Genomic DNA, 7,087 nt, shown 5'->3' on the forward strand with positions numbered 1-7,087 from the left:
GGCCAAATAGGCATTTGATCATGCTTAGGATAGGAATATAGTGGATAGGGGGCAACTTCCCTTAGACCCGTCTCTTTAGTTAGATGACCTTGTTTCTCAGGATAGAGTTCCTTGTTGAGCTCTCCTTTTTATTTCTCATTTTGTCTTATTAAATTTTTACACCTCTTTTAGTTTTAAAAAAATATTAACACAGAGATTGAGTATATTATCATGCAAAATATGAACTTGTTTCAAATTTCTGTTGGCTGTCCTCAAATTAATGCATGAATTATTTGGAATAGATTTCAAGAACAAATTTGTACGATTCTAGCTCTTGCCATTGGTTAGTTCAATCTTGGAAAGTTCATATTCTATAGCTATAGGTCTCTATACTCACAACCATGTCATCCAAGTCTTGAAGCCTAACAAAACAATCTTACAAATCTTTCAAGAAAATTATGAAAGGATGATTTGACATACACAAAAATCTACAACAACACTAGAAATATGGAGAGGAATGGATGAGTCCTCAAATCATTGCAACTTTACATGCAATGCAAGAAGCCTATGTCTAGTATATCTTGGGAGGCTAAGCGACTAGATGTTTGTTATCATATTATTTACGTGTTTCATCTGCAAATTCTTCCTTTCATTTTATTTGTAAATTGACTCTAACTTATGTGGATCATGGAGGTTCCCCAAATAAACAATTAATTTGAGTAGTTATTGATTTTTTTTTTTTGAATAACAAATAATTTACTTTAGGGACAATCATATTTTAATTTTATTATTGATGCCAACTCAACAAATATAGGAAGAAAAATTGTTAAATTTTATCAATTCACAACCAAACTTTGATTTCAATGTAGTAATTTCCCTCAACTTTAAACAGTTCCTCCCCTTAATTAAAAAAAAATATTGAATAACAAAATTGTAAATATTAGCACTTGCACCTTTAAAGAGTGCAAGGGTTAAGCTGATAGTTATATATATATTAAATCATTTCATTACATTCTTTACATGAAAATATTGGTCATAATATTTTTCACCCTTTCTATCTATTTCGTCAAGTTTAAGTGAAGAATTGGAGAGCACAGGCATTAGGGTTCAATATGAAATAACATTTAAAAAAATATATAATAGGGCCATCTTTATAATTTTGGTTAGAAATCTTAACATTAAACAATGGTAGTGATAGAGGAAACCCTTTCTTCCGTGGGGCTAAGTTATGCATGAATGTTGTTTTGTTTCTATTTATTTCTAAGACAAAAATCAATTTTATCTTTCACCTCACTTTATCCATATCCTATTTCCATTATTCTCTTTGATATTATATATCTATCATTTATCTACCATTCACCTATCATGCTATAGATCTTTATAATTTTATCTCTTTACCTCCACTCCATACCTCCCAGTTTGACCTATCTCTCCACCTCTTGTAACGCCTTGCTAGGGAACCCAAAAAAAATTAACCTAAAGTTTTACTAAGTCTTCCAAACATATTTTTTTTAAAAGATAAAAAGTAACTTAACAAAAAAAAATATAAAATAGTGGAAGCAATAACATACACATAAATACACACCATAAAATAGATTATAATTCTTAAGGGTCCCATGGTGTTGAATCACATTTTATTTTAATTAATACTAAAACCAATAAATAACACATCCAAATTAAAGAATAACTGCAAGTTCAAATCCATTTAAATAATATACAATTATCCTAAATGCCACTTGGGAATAATCAAAATGCACAATTATCCACTATACAGGTCACAGGGTATGAAAGGCTAAAATAATATACCTCATAAAATAGATTACATCATCTCTTTAAGATCCATGAAATAAAATACAATACAATAGGTATAACCATCCATCATAGTACACAAGAATAGAATGAAAGGAAATGCAGAACATAGAACTCCAGCTAGGGCATCGAACTAACGGATCTCAATGGTAAAAGTAAAAAGCACTACCACTCGATTTGGTGGTAACCTGAAAAGGGTCCACTCCCATCACGTTGAGGAGATAGTCTCAAGTCCCAAACATGATAACAATCCCAAAGGAAAACTTGAAAGCAATCTAACTCAACATACCAAGACACAAGTGACATCTAAACCCAAAGGCAAACAAAGATACATAGTGAATATACTATATAAGTGGGCAAGTGTAATCACATGAGCCAACTCTAAGGTTACCCTGGTAGTCATTTAATACTCTAGTCCCCTAGTGTCACTATGCGACATCAGTATCCTTTTGTATTGACAAGGAATACTAACATAGAAAGGTCATAACCAAGCATCCTCTCTATTCCCATCCTAGTCTATATTACTAGCACTCGAGGCATGGATGAGGAAAGAAAAAGACTCTTATTAGTTCATTTTACTCTCATTTAATGTAGTGTTATCACTTATTAAAATAACCTATAATGGGTCACTCATTAGCCTCTTTAGGGCCTTGAACTCCATTGCAAGCCACTTCCCAACATCACATACAAATAGCCTACCCTAGGCTTCAACAAAAGCAAAAAGTCTTATATTGTTGGGTGATGCGACGCGCTCCCCTGCCCACAGGTGGTTAATTATGTGGTGTTCCATGTTCACTAACAGTCATGGCTTTTGGTGCAACGGAAAATGGGCCCTACAATTGGTATCAGAGCCTGATTTTGGCCTAGTCATGGGTTCAAATCTCCCCGGTGCCTTCCCGACCCGTGTAAGCACCTGGTATGCACGTCAAGGGGGAGATTGTTGGGTGATGCGACGCGCTCCCCTGCCCACAGGTGGTTAACTATGTGGTGTTCCATGTTCACTAACAGTCATGGCTTTTGGTGCAACGGAAAATGGGCCCTACATATATAACCATAAATACTCTTCAGTCCTTAAGCAAGCAACTAGAAAATTACTAAAAAACATCAGTGATCAAAATCATAGATTTTACCCATACAATCATCCTAGCAGGATTGATTCAAAATCAAGTACATATTTACAAAAATAATGACATCATCAAAATAATATACTTCTAGCCTCTAGTAGACATCCTAAAACTGGTCAACACTCTAAGTCAACCCCAAACCCAACATACAAGAGAACATACAATAGGTAATGTAGTTACGTAGTTCTGGTTTGATTTTGAAAATACACAGTTTGAATTTGTAGTAAGGTTCAAGATTTGATTTCGTTGAAAGTTTTCGATAAAAGTTTTTGATTTGATAAAGTTCATAAAATCCCCATATAATAGAACCCATTTTCACCTTTTAATAACCGATTACACAATTACCATTAACTCACATAATCATGTCTTGATTAAATATCATAAAGTAATTTAAATAATTATTACTAAATTTTTTAAATAATTATTATCAATTATTTATCATCAAAATCATTAAATAATAACATTTTAATTTAAAACATATAAAAATCATGTTTACTTATTAATAAAACTTAATTAAATTTATTAATAAATATTATACTAAAATAAATAAATATATTAATTATTAATAAATTTAATAATTAATAAAAACTATTAGGAAAAAAATTAATAATATTTAATTCAATAAAGTTTTAAAAAAATATTATTGAATGAAATTCTGGCATTTTTAAAGGCCTGTTGGCTTGTAGCTGTACACTACCATAGCAAATTCTACTATGATCGCAACAAGTCTTGCATTAGCAGTACCTACTGCTGTCACAACAGATCTGTTGCGATCTTGTACATTGTGGGGGTAGGGAGAACGGGTGGGTGGGGGGTTGGTGGCCCCACCCACCAAAATATAGTTTTAAAATATTTTAAAATATTTTATTTTATATAAACAAAACACACCCCCTCCCATAAATTATATATATATATATTTTTAATATAAAAACGTAATCATAAACTCTGATAGGGAAACCCAGAAAAAGCATTTGAAATTACATTCTAAAATTTGATTTTTTAAATCCAAAATCTATTTGTTTAAAAAATTTAAATGAACGAGGGTTTCAAAAACTTCATTCCTCAAACACAGATAGCTTTGATACAAAGATAAATTAAGATTCAGAATAGGGTTTCATCAGTGATATCAATCAAATTTACAAATATCTGAGAACAATATATATCCAAACATGAAGTAGATAGAAGATTGGAAAGATGGAAATCTTATTTCATAAATTAATCATCACAAGATTCTACCTAAATCAGATGCTAAAACACAATCCTATGAAGAACGCGAGAAAACCCCTTCCTTCTGAAAACTTCCTTCTTTGAAAATTGCTTCCCTTAATGAAAAATGAGCTCTAGATCTTTGATAAAGAGTTCTCCCCTAATTTGGGTTTCTGATTGTGCAATCACCCGAGGGAACTCACCGATCAATTTCATTTAATATTTTATTATCTTTTACATTTTCATGCACACTTTTTGCAATTTAAAATATCTTTATTAAATTAATTTTCTTTTTCTCTTTAATTTAATTTTTGAAGCATTCTAGATAAAAATAATTATTAACTTAAGTAATAATAATATTTAACATTTATTTAAAAATGAACTCCTAAATATATTATTATTAAATTAAATTAATATTATTACATCCAGAATTAGACTTTAACTAAATCTTTTAAATTTAATTCTTTTATTTAATTAATTCCTCAATGAATTAAATATTAAAATTTTCTTATAAAATGTCCACTAAATTAAGTTATTAATTATTTTATTAAATTGATTTAATTATAATAAAAAATATACCAAAGACCCACAAGACTAAAAATGAAAACCCATAATAAAATACATACAACTAGATCAAACTCAAGGGTTATAATCACGAACTTACGTCACTTAACAAATTCAAAAGGTAGACAACTTAGATTCTTGCCCTACCTTTTAGGACAAATGGTTTAAGGATAGGATTTAGACTTAAGAGTTATCTCCCCTCTCTTACCATTGAGATATTTCGATAGGGTATGCTCATCCTGGCAACTTAGGGAAGTAGATACCTAGTACCTACAATGTGCGTAAAATCCACACATGTACATACACATATATTCTAAATTAAACATGCAATGGTAGGAAGCGGTACATAGTGTAGATCTTGACTAGCAGGTGACTATGACTCCCTCCCTTAACCATATCAGAAACATCATACATAAAATAAAACATATAGGTACACCATACACATGCAAGTATGGGCTAAGTATCCACAGAAAATACATATAAATAATCCATCTAACTAACATCATGAAATAACTAAAATAATTGTAAATAATCCTTATCATCAAGGAATAATTATGCATACATGAAATAGTTAGTACCAAGGAATCTTATCATATATTCAACTAAGCAAGAAATAATATCCAACAATCTGGAAAACAAATACCAGTAATCATCAAACATAATCATAAAGCTAGCCTAAAAGAGTTCGGCAATAATAACTGAAAAGTAAACTATAGGTAGGCCCTACACCTCTCTTTATTATCTCTCTACCTCTTTTTCTTCCTAGACTTGTATGCATATATTTATTTGCATCTCTATCTCCATTTATCCATATTTCCTCTTACATATATATCTATTTCATTATTTGTTTGTCCACTATGATTTTTCTACAAATACTTTCATGGATAAAAATAGGAAAAATCATGCAAATCAATACAAAATCTTCAACAATCCAATCGGGAATGCATCAAAACAAAAATCTTTGCACTTCACCTCTATTAAAATCACATGGATGGAATGAGTACTAAGTGTTTCATTTTCTCCCATTAGTGATTGGATCTTGTGAACTACTGCTCATGAAATATTGGTCACTAATTTTGAATCAACAAAATTACATAGGTGAATCGTAATAGGAATATCCAAATTTAACTTATTGTAGAAAAAATCTCCTACAAGTATCAAGTGAATAGGATGTTGAAGATGTAACATTAATCAAGACCAATAAGAAGCATATAATTTGTATATTTTTTGTATAATTAATTTTTTTTTAAAAACTTTTTTATTTAATGAATATATAACTAATTATTAAAATATATTCTAATTTAGGAATACTGAAATATTTTTTATAAGAATGTTTATTTTCTAAAAAAATAAATCATAAATAAAATTATCTTCGTGCAATATTCTACCTAACCCTGCTACCATTATTGAGGTCAAAATGAGATAGATGCCACCATTGAAAGAGCTATGCAAGAGAGTGTTATAGTAGAATTGGCCACTTTGCTAATAGCTTATTTAATTTTCTACTATCTAATTATGACTCTTATTGATTTACCTATATCAACATTGTAGTATCTATCACCTCAAATATCTTGATTCTATCTCTTCATCTCCCCACTCTCCCCTCTCCTCATCCTATTCCTCTCCATCCTACTTCCTTTTTCTTTGTCTTTCTCTTCATATTTATCTCCCTCATACACACATTGTCTCTCACTATCTTTCCCTCCTTATTTTTTATCAGTACCAAAGTTATAACCTTTTTGTTTCTATTTTCTCTTCATATCATTTGAATCATATTCACTTCCCCTAGCCCATCTCTACTTATCCCTCCCTATATGTCCCTACCCCTCTAATTTTCATTTTGTAGTTATCCATAAATTTTCCATCTCTTTTTCCCTACCCACATCTTTATGTCTCTCTTAGTCACATACATAGACATTCATTTCTCTCTCCCTATCTCTATCTTATCTTAGCTCTCTATAGCTTTCACTCCTATGTATCTATATCCAATTTCTTCTATTTCTCTTTCCCTCTCTTTCCCTCCCTCCCCCTCTCCATTTACTTCTCCTTATTCTACTCTTCCTCATCCTCCTCCCCTTTCCCTTTCATCTCTTTTTCTCTCTCTTCTTTCTACTTCAGTTTCTTCATTTCCTTCTTCACCTTTCTGTTGTCTCATTTTCCTTCTTTTTTTCTTCTCCTTCTATTTTTTCTTATCCTTATTCTAATTCTCCTTCTCCTTCTTTATCTTTTTCCTTTCCTCCTGCTTTATTTCTCTTTCCACCTCCTTATTTTCCATATTCCCTCCTTCTCCTTTGTATCCCTTGTTTTTCTTCACATTCTACTTCACCTTCTTCTTCCCCTTCTCCTCCTTCTCCTCATCCTTTTCTTCTTGGTATCTTTCTTGTCCTCATCCTTCTTCAACAATT

Source organism: Cupressus sempervirens, chromosome 9, assembly GCF_028749045.1.
Source record: "Cupressus sempervirens isolate cs-2001-9-10 chromosome 9, ASM2874904v1, whole genome shotgun sequence".
NCBI lineage: Eukaryota > Viridiplantae > Streptophyta > Pinopsida > Cupressales > Cupressaceae > Cupressus > Cupressus sempervirens.